Source organism: Notamacropus eugenii, chromosome 1 (assembly GCF_028372415.1).
Source record: "Notamacropus eugenii isolate mMacEug1 chromosome 1, mMacEug1.pri_v2, whole genome shotgun sequence".
Classification (NCBI taxonomy): domain Eukaryota; kingdom Metazoa; phylum Chordata; class Mammalia; order Diprotodontia; family Macropodidae; genus Notamacropus; species Notamacropus eugenii.
In genome coordinates, this window is record NC_092872.1 from 154,057,533 (window position 1) to 154,076,797 (window position 19,265).

General features: G+C 35.6%; 1 protein-coding gene across 3 annotated transcripts in view; it reads left to right on the forward strand.

The window, feature by feature from the left end:
- The first annotated feature begins 13,045 nt into the window (after nt 1-13,045).
- Nucleotides 13,046-19,265, forward strand: part of CERS3 (ceramide synthase 3) — a 103,155-nt gene continuing 96,935 nt past the window's right edge. The window contains exons 1-3 of one of the 3 annotated variants that reach the window (XM_072616968.1): nt 13,046-13,134; nt 13,967-14,028; nt 18,056-18,141. The gene's annotated coding sequence lies outside the window, so the exon portion shown is untranslated. Of the gene's footprint in view, nt 13,135-13,966; nt 14,029-14,048; nt 16,632-18,055; nt 18,142-19,265 lie in introns of those variants that run through there. The other 2 variants (XM_072616970.1, XM_072616974.1) reach the window with 2 other exon arrangements.

Here is a 19,265-nt window from a genome sequence, read left to right on the forward strand (position 1 = left end):
TCCTGTTTCATTTTTCCTTTATATATCCAGTGCCTAGCACAGTGCCTTGTGTACGTTGGTATTCGATAAATGTATGTCGAATTAAATTTAGTTGAGTTGTTTACCTCTTTCCTGTTAAAATGTAAGTTCTTTTAAGACAGGGACCTTGTCCTGCATGGGATCTAGCACTGTGCCTTGCATATACATACAGCACCCTCATATACATATATATATACATATATATACATATATACACACACACATATACTTACATATATATATACACACACATACATTCAATGTGTGATGAATTAATTTATAAGGAATCTTATCTCTAAAGGGAATTTTATTTTCAAAAGATCTTCATCTTATTAGAGGGTTATCTTTTTAAGTTGTAGTAATAAAAAACTTGACTGTGTAGCTTAAGTCAGAACTTTCTCTGTGCCTCACTGGAGCGGTACTTACTTAACTAACAAACAGCCTAATAACCACAATGGAGCTTATAATGATTCTCATAAGCAGATAGAATTTTTGCTTAGTGAGATTAGTCTTGATAATGCTAAAGAAAGGGTAGCTAGACTTTTAGTAAGTTTTTTGTTTTACTTTTCAATTAATATTTTTCTCTCTCATTTCTGTCCACTGAGGTGGGATGGGAAAGATACATATAGTCAAGCACAACAAATGTCCACATTGGCCATATCCAAAAATATATGTCTCAATCTGCATCTTGAATCCATCGCTTATCTATAACAATGTGGGTAGCAGAATCATTATCAATCAACAAGAATGTATTGTCTACTATATTATAGGTACTGTATTCTGCTGAGTTCTTGGAATATATAAAAAAAAGATAATCCTTGTTCCCAAAGAGCTCACAGTCTAAGGTTAAGAGATAACATGGAAACAACTATGTATTAATAAGACATACAGGACAAATTTCGGGATAGCCAGAAGAGGAAAGGCACATTAAAGAGAACTGGGAAAGGATTTTCATAGAAAATGGGGTTTTACCCAGCATTCAAAGGAATCCAGGAAAACTAGGAAGTAGAGATGAAGAAGGAATTCCTGCATGGGAGATGGCCAGTGAAAATGGCTTATGTGGAGATGGGAATGTCCTGCGCAAGGAACAAAAAGGCTAGTGTCTTTAAATTTCAAACCACTTGAGGGATGAGTAAGGTTTAAGAAGATTGGAAAAGTAGGGGGCCAGACCAAGAAGAGTTTTTAAACTCCTGATTTTGCATTTGAATAGGGAGGTCCCATGTTCAGATCTGTGCTTTAGGAAGATCTATTTAACAACTGAGTGGAAGATGAACTGAAGTAAATAGAAAATTGAATCAGGGAGACCATCCAGCAGGCTATTGTAGTCCAGGTGAGGGCCTGTATCAGTGGTGGCAGTGTAAGAGAAGGGGGGGGGGGGGGGGAGGAGGTGGGCAGGGCACATATAAAATGTTTTGAAGATAAAATTGACAGATCTAGGCAGCAGATTGGACTTGGGAGATAAAACTAGAAATTGAGGATGACACTTAGGTTGAGCTACTGGATGACTGGGAGGATGGTGATACCCTCAATAGTAATGGAAATTTGAAAGAGGGAAAGGTTGAAGATAGGTTTGGGACGTTTCGAGTTGAAGACAGGTCATCTAATTGAGACTGGACATTTCAAGATAGTCTGAAGATAAGTTAGGGCTAGGTAAGTTGGTCTGAGAATCATTAGCGTAGAGATGCTTATTAAATCCATGGGAACTGATGAGATCAGAGGGCCCAAGATAGAACTCATCTTTAGTGTTTGTGACCTTGATAAAGATCCAGTAAAGGAGACAGCAGTAGTTAAATAGAAGATCAATTGGGATATAGTAGAGTCACAAAAACCTAGGGAAAAGGGAGACTCCAGAGAGGTTAAGAAAGATGAATATTGAGGGCTGAAGTTGGAAACCAGACTAGAGAGTCAAGAGAAAAGGAAGGGAGGAATTCATTGTGGTTAGCCTTGTCAAGGAATTTAGCCACAAAATGGAGGAGAAATGTGAACTGTTATTTTGTATAGGGATAGATGAAGTGAGGGTGTTTTGAGAATGATGGAGATGTGAACCTGTTTGTAGGCAGTAGGGAAGCAGTCTGTATAGGGAAATCCTGAAGGTGAATGCAACAGTGGGATGCTAGAGGGAGCGATCTGCTTGAAAAGATGGGATGTTGTGTTTGTTGGGGTTTTTTTTTTCCTTTCTCCTGGCCACGATAGAGGGAGAAGGATGGAATGCTGTTTCCTTCCCAGGATAACAGGAATAGTGCGGGATATGAGATAGGCAGAGAAAGCACCAGGTCAGGAGACTGGCCTGATAGAATAGCATTTCTGCCTTTTCCCTGCAAGATGGAAGAAGCCAGGCAACTATCCTGAAGGTGTCGAGGTCCGGCAAGAAGACTAGAATGGTGTTTCTCTCCTTATCTTGCAGTCAGGAGAGACCAAGAGAGGAAACTGGCTTTTAAGAGAGGAGCTGGTGTTTCCTTCCCCAGTGCTAATGTCCCCTTGGGAATCATTGTTGATAGTTACATCATTCAGATTTCTCAAATCTTTTGAAATTGTTTGCCTTTATGGTATTGTTATTGTGTAAATTAGTCTCCAGATTCTGTTTACTTCACTTTGCATCATTTCAAACAACCAGATTTCTCTGAAATCATCCATTACCATGTTTTTTTCAATAGTTCCCCCAATTGTGTTTCCAGTTCTTTGCTAATGCAAAAAAAGCTGCTATAAGTATGTGTGTATGTGGTGTACGTATGTATGCCCTTTACTTCTTTTTCGATTGTTTTGGGGTATAGGCCTAGTAGTGGAAAAGCTGGATCAAAGAGTATACACAGTTTATTGTTTTTTGGGATATAGTTCCAGATTGCTTTTCTGAATGGCCGGGCCAGTTCACAGCTTTTGCCAACAATGCATTAATATGTTTGTTCTGGAACCCTTCCAATATTTGTCATTTTCCTTTTTTGTCATCTTTGCCAATCAGATGGATGTGAGGTGGAATCTTGGAGTTGAAAAGGTAGACTTAAGAACTAGATATAATAGAATGATGATGCCTCCATTTTATGTTTAAAGACATTACGTTGTAAGTTAGAAACTCAGGAGTTCTCAATCATTGAGTCTAGCTCCTTATATGTCATTTTGCCTTTACTTGTTTGCAAAAGGGAATTAACTGTACTAAATCCTAAAGGAATGTAAAGTTAAAATATGGCAAGGATTGGCTTGTTTATTGATGAAAAGTAGAATCAGTATCAGTGGTTTGTTATCTTTATGCATGTAATACTTATGCTTTGCATCCATGTTTTGAAATAAACTTTTATCAGTATTAATAATTGTTTACAATTTCATATAAATTTGTCACTTCATTAAGATTTTTTTCATTCCCGTTGATAACATTCCATTTCCTCTGAGAATAGCTAAACATGAAATTCTGTAAATTCCAAATGAATTTTATCTTTTATGCTTAAAAATAATCCTGGATCTGAACTTTTCTTTTTCAGAATTTAAAAAAATTTTTTTTGCTTTTGTTTCTTCAAATGGAGTGTCCTAATATTTGTGAGGAACACAAAACAAAACATTAAGAGGAGTATCAAGTTCATGCATATCATTCCTTTTCTTTTATTTCATGAAAAGGTTTAGACATCCATACTAAGTTTGAGAGAACAGTCTGACTAATGATTGAAGGCTGTGGAATTTTAAAACATGAGTCTACATTAAAAATGAAAATAGTTTATAGAAGTGGTGATACAGAACAGATTGCTAGGATAATTATAACATTTGTCCTTAGGTGTTTGAGGTTTTCTGCTTTCATTCTCATTTTTCATTTGAGACATGTAATGTGAATACTATACAACATTACTGCATATGCACATGCTTTTAAAATTATGCAATAAATTGTAAAAGCAGGAACATTTTTCTAAACTTTTTTTTTTCATTTGACAGGGGTAATCAAAAAACCCTAAAATTTCTCTAATCTTTTAGTGTGTTTTCCCCTTTGTTTAAGAAAATGTTCTATGTAGTCTGCTTATGTAAACCTGAGTTATAATTTTTACTTTTCCACTAAATTGGGATACTTAGGTGCTTTTTCCCCTTGTGTGTTTGACGATAAATGTTTCTCCTCATTTTTAACAGAAATTTTTAAAAAAAGACATTTTACATTTTAGCAGTTTTTAGTAAGGTAGGCTTTTATTAGATGAATTATAACTTTTAAAATAGTCACAACTTTTAATATATAAATGTATACATAGAAGGAAAGATAGTTTGTGAGTTTTTAAAAAGTATTTGGCAACAGCATATTCCCCCACTTTGTGGGTGGTTTTTATTATAAATTAATAGTGTATGAATCCTTGAAACTAGAGCACCACTTGGGAGTAATCAAGTTTTATAAATTCAGCCTGATTCGTTGGAAGCTTTTTGTCAGTATTTTAAGACATTTGAAGATCTTAATGTTAGGATTTGGGATTTATGGGTACTGTGATGTTTGATAAAAGACAGAATGGGTAGAATGCTAGACTTGAAGCCAGAAAGACCTGGGTTCAGCGCCAGTCTCTAACACATATTGACTATGTGACCCAGGCAAGTTACTTAACTCTCAGTGCTCTCTAACATTAAGTTGTAGAGAAGGTGCTTAGAGACACTGGTAGAAGTTTCCTTTTGTGGGAATTCTGTTTGCAAATAAAATCAGAGCTTCTAACTCTCTATCTATTGCTGACATAGACCACACTTTTCCTAAAGGGTCCATTCACTCGCTGATTTTCGCTGCATGGTGATATTTCTTTGAAATAGTAAAAAGTAAACGAGCATGTTCAATAATAATAAAAGGATGGCAAGAGTATATATCCCAGAGATTTGTCATTCCATTAATTTCAGGTCAGTGGTGACACATTTCCACCGTAGGAGGTTAGATACACAAACACAGCATGCCATTTAAAATATTGATATGCAAATCAGATGGTGGTAGAATTCTTTTGTGCAGGATGAATCTTTCTCGTTGGTTCTACTGGAGGTGAACAAATTGGGTTAAAATATCAAAGGGAAAGGGACATGAATCAATCAACAAACATCTATTGTCTACTATGTTCCAAATGGCTCTGTGCTATGGACTGGGAAAAGAAAAGGAGGAAACAGTCTACTTCCTCAAGGACCTTACATGTTAATGGAGAAGACAGCATGTACATATATAGGCATATATACGTTACTTATGGAGTATCACAAGGTCATTTTAGAAGGTCGGGCAAAACTTTTTTTTTTTTTAATGTGCTAAAACCAAGAGGGACTAAGAATGTAAAACAAAATGGCAGAGTTGGAATGGGCTTTAGAACATAGTATATGAAATAGAGATGGAAGAGAATTTGCCGTCCAATGACAGTATTAAAACCTTAATTTCTCTGAGAAATTGAGAAACAGAGAAAATGACATAGTTAATAGTAGAGTCAGAATTCAAACCCATATCTTCTGACATCTCATCCAAGATTCCTTCTACGACGCTATGCTTCATCCTTCATTGGCACAGGAGTCAAAGAAAATTAAGGTTCTAGTTCTTGCCACTGATAACGTGATTTTTAGACAAATCATTTCATCTGTTTCTGTTTTGACTTACTTAAAAGGGAGATAACTCTTCTTAAAGACTATAGAAAAAAATGAGCTACATTTTCCCTAGTGCCCAAGTCTTTCCCTGATAGTAAGCAAAACATGGGCACTTGAACATGTTGATTTTTTAAAGGCTATTAGAAGATATCCTTAATGCATTAGAGATCATTTGAGAAGTAATTTAGTTTTCAAAATATATACGGTGTTGGGGAACTGTTGGAACTCGTAAAGAGATCATTTAATTAGATTATTTTAGAGCATTTTGCGCTGTGACTATCTAGTAAATATTCAGTAGAATAGAAAAATGCCATGGGTAGAGAAATACAGAAATAGCCTATGTTAAAAATTTACTGAAAAGTACATGATATTTGTAGGGCAGAAAAATATCTTTGCCCTAGTTCATTCAATATTTTGCTTTTTTTAAACATATTGCTAACATACTATGTGTTTAGGTGTCTGTTCCTCCACCTTATATCTATGTCTTTATTGACATAAAATGAAAGGAATGGCAGAATTATTCCAAGATGTGAGATCAAGTCACTGCAGTATTTGCAGATTATGGAAGCTGTGAGCCACAGCTTTATTTATTCATGGGTTTATTCATTTATTCACATTTATTCATGGGTTTTCCATTTCTTGCTTTGTGTGACCATACTAGGATCTTTGAATACACTGCTCATGATGAAAACTGAAAATGAAGTTTCACAATCAAGAAGTATATAGGAAATTCAGTGTTCCTTTTTCTTAAACACAATCTATATCAACAGTTTCATGTTGCTTTTCTTGGAAGCATAGGGACCTCACAGTTAAGTGTGGTTTCAAAGACAAAGGTGTTTTTTTCCTAACTCCTTTAGCACTTACTGTTTTTCCTGCTCTTTTAGTACCTTATATGCTGTGTTATTCTCTAACTGTATTATCTGAGTACTATAATTGTAAAGGGTTGATATGATACTGTTTTTACTAATTATTACATGCCTATCCTTTTCTTCTAACTATTCTGCGAGTTCCTTGTGGAATAATTCCTAACATTGGAGGAGAAATATAGTCGTTCAAAAATCTTCCCGAAGTCTTGATCAGGAGGAACATGATAGAGACACATCACTTCTTTCCTACTTCTGTCCTCAGCATATATTGTAAAAGCCTCTTTGCTTGTTGAGTGAATGATCCCTATAGAAGGATTATCATCGCCTTATTCCTAGAAGTTATAACTTTTAATGCAACTCAAGATCACATTAGCTTTTTTGGGGTGCCATATTATAATGATAACTCATGTTGAGTTTATGATACCCTAACCCCAAGGTCTTTTTTTCTGAAAACCTTTCTCTCTAACCATATCTTCACCATCTTGTACTTTTAAAGTTATTTTTTAAACTCTGTTAAAGTGCTTTAAATTCATCTCGATTGAATTTCACCTTATTAGAGTCAGCTCAGTGATTTAGTTTATCAAGATAATTTTGGATCCTGTCATCCAGTATGTTAATTATCTGTTTTGCCTCACCTGTAAATTGGATAATCATTGATGGGGAAATCAGATGTTCAGAGAGGTTAATAAACTTGCCTATCATCCCACATGAAGTAATTAACAGGATTTAAAGCTATGTTCTCTGGCTCTAGAACAACTACACCATGGTGCCCAAAATTATTTGTCAGTTACTGAATTAGATTTTAGTTATGTGTGGATATATTATGTTTTTCTAGATATATTTCTATATATTTTCTGTCTGCCTTAGTTTCCACATCTGAAAAATGAGGATAATGAGAGCATCTATTTCCCAGGGTAGTTGTGAGGATAAAATGAGATAATTGGGTTTTTTCTGTTTTTTTAAAACATTATTTTTAGTTTTCAACATTCACTTGCATAAGTTTTAAATTTTCTCCACCTCCCTCCTCTTCCTCCTCCCGAAGATAGCATGCAATCCGATATAGGCTCTACATGTACATTCTTACATTAGTCATACTGTATAGAAGAATTAGAATGTATGGGAGGAAGCGTAAGAATGAAAAGGCAAAATAAATCAAAAAAAGAGAGCAAGTACTATGCTTTGATCTGCATTCAGACTCCATAGTTCTTTGTCTGGTTGTGGATGAAACAGATAATTGTTAAGCACTTTGCAAACCTCAAAGCACTTTAACTCTCTCCAGGCTGTCTTGCTGACTCATCTCGTAGGACTCTCTCTACCTATACCATATCCTGGTAAATGTGTTACTTTGGAAATCCCCTCAGCCCCTGAGGCCTCTCCTTCTGATTGACTGATTCCTTCCAGCACCTCCAGCTTAAGAAGGAGGCCCAGGACAGCCATGTGTTCATTTTTCCCCAGGATGCACTGCTGACTTACTTTCACAGGACTTTCTCTACCAAGTCTGAGTGCTGGGTATCATCTTCCCCCCCAGTTCCCCTTCTCACCAATTTTCAGCTCCCTTTTATGTGTTGTTTTTCCCATTAGAATATAAACTTCTTGAGGTCAGGGGCTGTCTCTTTCTGTCTGTATTTGTATTACCAGGGCTAAGCACAGTGAGTGCCCAGCATCTAGCATTCAATACATGCTTATTGACTGACTCGTATGATAGGTTTGTATGTGCTTATGTTAATTTTTGTTGATACCTATGTGTTTGCATCCCCAACACCTAACCCAGTGCTTGGCAACAGTTGGTGCTTATAAATGCTCATTGATTGTTTTTGGCAGCATTCCTGTAACTCTGTTGTGTAACTTAAAATGTTTTGTTTCTGTAAAAATGCTTTGCCAGGAGCATTTAATGAGTACCCACCATGTAGGCTTAAAGAATTGTATTAAGTACCATATAATATGGCTTTAAAAAAATAGTACCTCTCAAAGCTTATACTTTAGTTAGGAAACAAACTATATACAACTGACGTAACCTGAGATCAATTACAAAACATATCAGTATCCTATTAAATATGAAACAGTGAAAGGATCTTGTCAGTGTGGCTCCTGCTCCCACAAACACAGGTTATAATCTCTCTACAGACTGATAGTATTTGAGAATTGCGATGGTTGGGAAATCCATCACCTTGTGGCCAACCTGATGAAGAGACTTTCTGAACTTAGCTAAACTGGTCTTTAGACGTCAGACATATTGTCCATCAGTGGGCTTGAAACTGACTGCTTGAATCCCCTTAGTGGACTGGTATTTGAAACTACTCCAGGATCAAAATGGAGCTTGTATTAACAAGGAAAACTTTCTAGCCTAGGAAATAATTGGTTTATTTCAATAACTCCCTCTACCTCCCCACACATTTACACCACCATCCTACATGACTACACACTATGTTATAGACATATTTTACAGTTTTGTGTACAATCTTCTATCCCATGTTACATGTGAAAATCGTATATGTGTGTGTGTGGTTTAGAATTTTCAAAATGGGTAAGAAAGTGAATGTGCACAAGAAAAATTGAATAGACGGCTTTAGAGTTCCAGCTTATGTCATATGTATTACAATGGGCATAAAACCAAAATCTTTCCAGACACCGAGTCCAGATGACACAAGACACAGGACTTGTCTTGAGTGGACTCCACCATTGTGGTCCTGTGTCTTGTGTCATCTGGACTCAGTGTTTGGAAAGCTTTTGGTTCAAATTTAGTTGCTACTACTTACTTCCTGTGTGATATTGAGCAAATCACCACCTCTCTGTCCTCTCTGTCCCTGAGTTTTCCCATTTATAAACTGAGGACATTGATGAAATGCTTTCAGAGGGAGGTAGGTCTTTTGCAACCCAAAATCAGAAATCCTAGGAAGCAGATGGAAACCAGTACGAAAACAGATCACCTACTAGTTATTAAGTTGTAATCTTTGGAGGGCAGATGTTATGTTAGTGACTGAATAATTGTTTTATTGCTGTTTACCCTATTAGTACAATTTCTTGAATAGAGTAGGTGATTAAGTTACTAAAGTGAAGTTTAAAAAAAAGTTTTATTGATGCATTTCATTTATATGTTACAAACATTTACAGATTACTCCCACTCTTGTTTCTAAAGAACTCTTGTAACAAAACAAATAAAGCTTATTTGAGTCACCTTTTCTGAAAGTGCATACAGCATTCCACATATGTAACACACTCTACCACCTTTTTTTAGATTTTAATAGCTTTTTCTTTTTTTCCCAAAATTTATTATTTGTTTTCAGTTTTCAACAATCACTTCCATAAATTCCAAATTTTCTCCCCCTCCCTCCTCAGGACAGCATACAATCTTATATGGGCTCTACATATACATTCCTATTAAACATATTTTTACATTAGTCATATTGCATAGAAGAGTTAAAACAAATGGGAGAAAGCATGAAAAAAGCAAAACAAAACATAACAGAAGAGAAAATAGTCTGCTTCATGCTGCGTTCTGACTTCATATTTCTTTCTTTGGATGGGGATGGTATTTTGCATCATGAGTCCTTTGGAAATGTTTTAGGTCCTTACATTGCTGTGAAGGGCTGACCACCTCTTTTTTAAAGTTGTTTTATTAATTAATAGAAATCTATTTTCTTTCCATTTTCTACAATACTGCGAAGAAAAAAGAAAAAGAATGATTTATAACAAATATGCACAGTCAAGTAAAACATTTCTTTTTGGGCTGTGTACATATGTATGTACATACACATAGGTGCACATTCCATAGAAATTGTTGTTTGTCTTTACTTTCAAAGAGGACCAGTGATATCATGGGGTAACGTCTTGACTTGTGCGTGAATTGGATCTAAGTGAGGCAGAACTAGGCAAAGTTGTTAGCCTCACTCACCCTTCCAGAGTCACTCAATTCCAAAGGCTACACAGAAGTCAGGATGACTGGCAGTGGGCCAGGATGCAGTGAATAACCTTGGCATCTTCAATGTCTGACCAAGCTCTGAGTGCTCCACAGCACCTGCCACAGCCGCCTTCATGGACATTGGAATAAATTATTCTCATCAACCCATTCTACCAAGGGGAGTCTTCACATGTTTGGGCTAGATTTCCCCTAACTCAGCCACTGGTTTGAGGCCTGGTGGTTATGATCAATCTGGTTTAGACTGCCTGCTGCGATGGCGTACTGGGTGCGGCTGATATGCATGCTAGAACTTCTGGAAGCCATGGGTGAGAAATAGTGGTAGGTGGACAACAAAAATGGATGAACAAACCTGAAAAGAGCTCAGTAAGCCCTCACAGGGGAGGTGTTACTCCTCCTTGAACACCCCATACTTTATAGATATGTAAATATATATAATGTATATAGTTTTATACACACACATATATGTCTCATTGACTATGTAAGTCTATCTGTATGCCTCTTGCAATATATCACCTTGGTTATTTTCTGTGAATGGTCTGAGACCTTGGAATTTAATTATTGTAGATGTTGTATCCATTTGTGCGTGTGTCTGTGTCTGTGTCTGTGTCTGTGTCTGTGTGTGCAGAAATTACCTGCCCCCTATATTCTGAGAGGCAACTTTTTTTTTTTATGTAGCTTATGCTAAAACATATGGAAAGATATAGATTCTCCTTCAGATCAAGGAAGTGGTCGTTTAGTGTTTTGTTTTGTTTTGTTTTGTGGGGTTTTTTTGTTTGTTTTTTTGCAAATGGACTCTTATTCTGATGTCTTTTTGAAGCATGGGATATAAGACACTCTCTTGCTTCTCACTGTCTTATTTTCCCACATGGCTCAGCTCTGGCTGCTAACCACTGCCTTCAAACTTAAGCCCACCTCTACTTGAAGATGAAGTCTGGCCCTGAGCAGAAAGTATACAGGATTCTTTTGATCCCAAAGTTTTCACTTCAGCATCATACTCTGTCCTTTCACTGGTAGTCTTTGCCTGTCCCCTAAGCTCTTCGTCTAGATTTTGACCCCTTACTGCCCAGTTTTCTACTCTTGAGTTCCTGATCCTTGCTGATATGTCTTCCATAATCTGAACCTTGCCAGCACCAACCTGCTTTCCTGTTTCTCCCTACTTTACCTGACCATCTTGGACTTGAACATTTGTTTGTCTGCCTACCAGATCTCTCCTACTCCTCTGCTGTCCATTTTTAGCTTTCCCTAGTCAGCTTTGTCCCTTTGTGACCCAAACCCTGGAATGAAATGGGAAAAATCATAGCTCCTACTCTGTAGGAATGTTATCAAAATAAATATCACATACTTAAAACTCCTATCATGAAAGTCATAATCTGTTGGTACTTTTATGATTATAACAAGCTTCCTTAAAAGATTAAAAATCTTATAAAATATACTTCATAAACTATACTGAAAAATGATTATAAGTGCCTATTTGAGTCTAAGTGCTAGTTTCCCTTGACAAGGCATGGTAATGCTTTTACCAATTTTTCTTCTTTAAACCAAATTTATTAGTGAAATTTGAGAAACTGGTGCTTCTCGTTTAAGCATTTAAACCTGGCATTTTCTATTCTTTTTCTTTAGACTGTGTTCATCAGTCAGTTATTAGAGCAAATTAAAAGTAAAGAGAGGTTTAAGGAGACAAGTACAGTCCAATGAGAAGAGTATGAATCAAGCTTGCCAATGTGGGCGTATAACATTAGCCAAGCAACATGAATCAACTTGCTGAGGGTTTTCCTCTTTGGAAAAGCACCTCTAAATATTCTGAGCATCTGGTTGCATTTCATCTTCAGACATGAAAAGAGGGAAAATGGGCCCAAAGAAGTGGTCCATCCAAAAGAAATACTCTTACGCTTATATACCCTTGGCTTACACTGTGAATTTGAAATCCTCAAAGCAAAAATGAATAAATTAATGAATGAAAAAAGTGTTCATTAAATACTTACTATGTGCCAAGCACTGTTTATGTCATCATTCAATTAGGTCTTGGCTTTTTTTAAGTCTTACCATCTTCATGATGGTTATACTTGGGAGCCAAAAAAGTAAAAACCAAAATGGATTATATATCTCATTGTAATAAAAAAGTACAATTAAAGTGAGACTTTTTTCATTTGCTTTATTAACTTAAGATAATTTAAACAAATTTCATGGAAATAAGTCTCACTGAAGGAATCAAATTTTCTATTTTGTACTTTATGCCACTTAGCTTATATTTCAACCAATAGTAATGGTGGTGTTTTTCAATAAGCGAGGAGTGCTCTGAACACTCCCAGAAGTATACACAGTACTGTATAGTTGTCAAACCAGCTCATGCAATGTAGTTGTGGACTGTATTTCAAGTTTCTTTCTCTCCTTTTTCCCTTTTATTGCAACCAACCCATCCTGTTCAGCTGCTGACTAATGTGTACAAAAAACCTCCAAAGTCTAGGGTATTTAGTGCACTTTAAAATTTGGGGTCTAAACTTCAGTGTTCTCTTTTCAGATTGGTGAAACAGGAAGCAATTATCTGTGAGAACTCAAAACTTTACCCAGTCACTTTTCATCACGTCACTAATTGCTCTCAGTCAGAAATCTTGACTTGCAACTTTAGAGGGTGTGTCCCCAAAGAATTTCAAAGCTCAGAGATGAGGTGTGTTGATCTCTATTGGGAATGAAGCTGGCATGAATGCTGGAAACCCATGTCTCTTGACGGCTTTTTTGCTAGTGAGGTGCATCATTGTGGACTGAAGTTTCAGAAAGGTAAGAGTCTCTTTTATATGTTGTCATCTATGCAACTACAGTGGGAGAAGTTTTAAACCTCACTAGGTCTGACTGTCTTTTGTCTGAGAGTAATAACTGAAATTTTAATATCTTCAGGAAAACCTTTTAACCCAGTGATGGGATAGATTTTGAAAGGAAGAATTGAATTTAAAGATATGTTCATCCCTAATTTTACCTTGAAAGAATTTTTAGTACTTTATAACAAGGATGAGTCAAAATGTTTGCTTCTAAACTGCTTCTCCCTACCCCCCTTATGTCTCGGAGCCCAAAACTGATATTTTAAAAGATCTAGAAGCTTTGGTTTATATAATGACATAGTGTTGAACAAAGTGTTCATAAGAAACTCAATTTATTAGGAAGTCTTTAATTCAAGTAATATGAAAAAGACTGCAAGTTTCAGAGTTTTACAGGGGAGATTATTTCTGAACATTTACAAGTCAGAACTGGAAAGGACTTACTCAAATTAAAATAATAGTTATTTTTGATCATTTAGGGGGAAAAACTGATTCTGCCTTAAGGGATAGAACATATGATGCCCTGCTTGGAAGAATGCATACTGGTTGTCTTTTCCATCAAACTACCTACATTGTGGTCTTAACAGAGAAAACAAAACACTTCCCCTACTTCTTAGCAACTGTTGAATACAAAGATATTCTCTTGTTATTTTCAGAAATATCATACACATGGCACAACACAAGGATTTATCAGATTGAGAACTTTTTACTCTTATTATTTTCAATAGACTTTCTACCATTATAGAAGAATTTATGTTTTGTGATTCAGGTTTTTATTTCTCCTTTTATTTTTAAAGAACTTTTCAAGATACAAGAACTTCTACTTTGGGGTTCATCTGTAGAACTACTGGACAAAGGGGTAAGTTCTTTAAAGGGAATTGGGACTGTTTATTTATTTAGGAATTCAAAACTTCCTCCTTACCCCTAGTCAGCACAAAATCACTTCTTCCTTTTCCTAAGTAGAAATTGCTGTAATATTTTTTTTATTGGAATTGGCATTGTTTGGAGAGCATTCTCCTATATCTATCCCATCTCATTAACTCCTCTTCAATTTGTATTTATAGAAATTTCTGGACCTATCTATCTAATAATGTTCTAATTTCTAGTATCTCAGTTCCTTTCTAGGGCCAATCTATATTTGCTATTAGCATCTTGTACAATAGGGCAGGTAAGTGGTACAGTGAATAGAATGCCTGACCTGGAGTCAGGAACACTCATCTTCCTAAGTTCAAATCTGGCCTCAGACAGTTACTAGCTGTGTGACCATGGGCAAGTCACCTAATCCTATCTGCCTCAGTGCCTCATCTATAAAATGAGCTGGAGAAGAAAATGGCAAACCACTCCAGTATCTTTCCCAAGAGAACCCCAAATGGGTTCACAAAGTCAAACAAAACTGAAAATGACTGAAAAAAAAATCTTGTGAAATTCTAGGACATATTCTGCTGAGCAATTTTTTTTGGTAGGGAACAGTTTATGGTGAGACAACATGGGTAGTGGATTGAAAGCTAGATTGAGAATCAGGAGGATGTGGGTTAAAATTCCCTCTCTAATACTTACTATCTATGTTATCATGAGCAAGTATATCAGTTAATATTTCTAAACCTCTGTTTCCTCATTTCTGAAATGAAGATGATACTTACAGTACCTATATCACAGAGTTTCTGTAATGCTCAAAAGAGATGATTTAAAGGGCTTTGCAAACTTTAAAATGTTATATCTAGATGTGATTGTGATTATTTCTATAATATTAATCATACTAATACCAATATAATGGTCAGTTGTCTGGGATGCTCAGGAATTGAAAGAGTTCCCTAGGGGTATACAGCCAGTATATGTCAGAGACAGATCTTGAACCCAGGTTTTTCTGACTGAGACTAGCTCTCTGACCCCTAGACTAAGCTTTTAAGTCAAGGACCAAAGACAAGAGTCTTGTAGTTGGAATCAGGAAAAATCTATTCAAGGTCAGGCTCTCTTAGTTACTACTTGTGTGATCTTAGCAGTCTTAACATCCCTGAGTCTTAGTTTCCTCTTTTGTAAAATTGGGATGATATTTCTGGAGTAGTCATGAGAAAAGTACTCTCTAAATCTTAAAATGTATATGAGCATAGGCTATTCTCATGCTTGTGAGAAATGTTCTGCGAGGTTCTACAGCAACTTATATCTTTTATGAAACTAAGAGTGTGGCAAGTATTTATCTAGAGCTGCAGACATCTCTGGAACTGGCTTTGGAATTACCTTACTTCCCAGACCTGGATTTGGGAGTCCAGTCACATGATTAGACATTCAGACAGCATGCCTTGGTGTAAAGATAAATTTGAAACAAAATCATTTGTTAAACCTTTGTCTGAAGTTAATTTAGGTTAGTAGGTCAGTAAGTGTCATTATTAATGTGTTTCTGTGAATAATTCCACCCACCTACTAACCTTGTAGAATTACAGAGGAGGGCAGAAATAGAGGGTTCTTCACTCTGGAGCTAAGTGCAGTACTGCTTATTTTCTTTTATCTGCTCCCCTCCAGACCCACAAAATAGGAGTCTGTGGTTTTCCAAGTCCTTCTATTAATATATCCATTGATGTTTTTATGTTTAAGACCTTAGAAAGATGGGCGATTGTCAATACTGGGGTTATTGGCTACAAAGCAATAAACCATAGATGAGAACCAGTTTCACTACTTTATAGTCATACTTGTATATCGCCTCAAAATCATGTCTTTGCCAATGTTGTCGAGGGTACAGGCATATCATATAATTCAAGATCTAATTAATATAAAGTTTACTTTTAAAACCCCTAATAGCTTTTAGTTGGGGGTTGGGCTAGAGAGGAAGCAAGACAGATTAAGGATCCAGAAGTTTATAAAATAATTGTATGTGGAACCCGAATTTTCAACAGACATTTCTAGTGATATTTCTAGTGATTTCTACATATGTTGGGTTAAAAATGACCTTCAGCAACCATGATGTTTCTAAAATAGTTAAATTATTTCCAAAATTTATTATTGAAACCTATAAACCTTAAAGGCTGGGAAGTCAGTCAACAAAAGGAAGACAGCTTTGTCTGAGAGGAGCCCTTGACGCTAATGGAGCTGGAGAAAAACTGTTCTTTTCTAAAGTTTTTGGCATTTCGTTTGAAATTGCCTGGTCCTTGCATAGCTGTGGGCTATGCAAATTTTCAGTTAAACTAAAGGGTTTGAGCTTTAATCCAACCTTTTCTTCTCATTAACTTTATAGGGCTAACCACTAGACTAAAGATTGAGAAGAGTATTTGTCCCAGGTCCTAGAGATTAGTAGGATTTGGTTTCTAAGTCAGATAACCTAGAGGTATCACCTGTAGCTAAAGTTATGTTTTACAGTACCTCTTTTCTGATGAAAATTTTATATTTTTTTTCCATTGAGTTATTCAGCAGAGAATCTAACAGGAGAGAATCTATTTCAGATACAAGACAAAAATAAACCCACAGATCAAGGTACTGGCACCCCCAAATCCCACCATGATGTTTAATGTTGACAAAAAATCTTGTAAAATTTAAGCAGTTAAGCATATATATTTTGTTCTATAAAAAGTAAGGACACTCTATTCAAGGACAAACATAAGTTCACTTTTATTGATTGATTGATTGATTGAACTTGACCAGAGATTTCCCTGCTGTAGGAACCTCTCTTTGCCAATGTACCAGGTCAGCACCTGATCTTCAACTTAAAGTGGAGACTGAGGATCTTAGAGACTCACCTAGGATCATGCAGCCTTGGACCTTAAACACAAGTGTTCTATCTCAACAAGTATTCCTTTAAGTGCATACTATGTGCCAAGCACTACATTAAGCAATTAGGATGAAAAAATAAAAATAAATAAAAAGGGTAAAACCTTGTTTTCAAAGAGCTTATATTTTAAGTCAAATTAACTCAGCTTAATTTATCAGTGTTAAAGCATTTTAAATTGAATGCTTAATTGTCATTAATTATAATCATCCTTTCTAAAATTTACACCTTCTCCATTTCCTCCACCCCCTCCTTAGATAGGACCTTGTAGACTTTTGTGTGTCTTCTCACTGGAGCAAAATGCTAGACCAAATAATTACTAATTTATTGACTGATCACGACAGAGGATAAAATAGCCAACAAAACCCATCTCTTACTTAGCCATTAGTTATTTTTACTGAAATAGTAAAAAAAAAAATCCTTAAAGTATTTTTATTTAGAGTACTAATTACTGAAAACCATTTAACAGCTAGTTAGTTACTCATCAAATGATTAAACTATAAAAATCCTAAAATACAAAGTCCAAATTGCTAATATTACTTACTAGTAATTTAGTTTTCTTTAATTAGCTACACATTTAGAGGCATACACTTTCTTCTTAGGGTCCATGCTGGGGAAAAACTGATAACAGGAATAAGACTATATTGCATCCCTAAAAATTTTATCAATGCCTAGATAATAAGATGGAATCCAAAACAGTCTTTTCAACTTGCATTTCATAACATCCTTGGTTGTAATAACTAGTATTATAAGAAGATATAAGGATATTAGTAGACAATGACTGTAAAATAGTGTATGCTTATCTTCAATGTATTGTTTCAAAGATTGAGTTACAGTATGCCACAATACTATAATACTTAGTAATTCAGAATACAAATTAGATGTGAATTGTTGATAAGGATTAAAACCTTACCTATTCTATAAGTTACGCATACTGTTATGATCATTTGGGGTGAGGGGGCTGTGAAGGAGGTGAGAGACCAAACTTGTGATTTCATTGGTCTGCAGAAGTCCTAATAAGGAAATTTCTTCTGCCATTAGGATCATTACCCTATATTTACTTCTAAGATTTAATTCCTTTAATTGCATCTATTAGTATGTAAGCAATGCTTTTCCCTTTCTTCTTTCACAGTTATGTTTGAAAATAAATGAGAAGATAAATATATGTAAAGTGTTTTGAGTTCCTTGGTAGAAAGACACTATCTATATACATTCAAGGTAATTATCATGTAATTTTATTTTTGTTACATATTGTATTTGCCAAATGTCTGCTGTTAGTAAAACAGAAAGTTTTGTGAATCTCCTGGAATTTAGCAATCTTTGTTAAAAAAAGACACAATTATAATTGAATGTCATCAAAGAAATGTTTAGGGTCAAGACTACTTCAAAATATATAGGATTTAGAGCTTTGGGGAACCTTGGAGATGATCTAGTCACATTCTTTCTCGCTTTCATTTTATAAAGGAGAAAACTGAGTCCCAGAGAGGTTAAATGTCAATTCTCTGAAATTGCACAGCTAGTGATAAAGCCAAGATATGAAGTATTACACATTCATTGTTATGTCATTCTTTTTTAATCTGGAGATAATGGGTAGTAATTTTCAATTGACAATACCAGGGGACACATGGCCCCACAACCTTAGATAGGGTCTGTCATATCTAGCCTATCTGTCCTTGTTCCCTTCCCTCTCCTCCCAACCTATTCTTTTAATTGTAATGACGAGGGTTTTGCCTTGAGAAATTTTAGCTTTCATCTTTAAAAAAAGAGAGAGAGAGAGTTTCTCAGGCATAATCTCTTCTACTTTTGAGAAATATAAAGGAGGAAAGAAAAGGATAAGAAGCTGACTCCCCCCCAACATGGAAAGGGAACAAGCTTAATATCCTTACCTCCTTTACTCCATTAAAGAAAATCTTATTGAAGTTATGTGTGTATATATATATATATATATATATATATATATATATATATATATATATATATATATATATATATATATATATATATATATATATATATATATGTATGTATATATGTCTCTATGTCTGTATGTAAACACAAAGGTCTCAAGCACTGCACTCTATACTACACAATTAACACTTCCACTTGGAGTATTTAAAATCCAAGATTACATGATCCTTTCATTCAGCCTCTTCAGGAGAGGCCAATCCTTCTCCGTCATTCTAGGGGAAAGTCAGAACCCTCGCCCATGACTGGAAGGAGGATCACTTTGGCAGAGTCCTAACAGCAAAGGGTTTGCAGCAAGGTTCCTTTGGATGTTTGTGAGGAGCCCCACTTTTTCGTTTTTCTGTTTACCACTTAAAAGTTGAACTGTGAATTTGCCA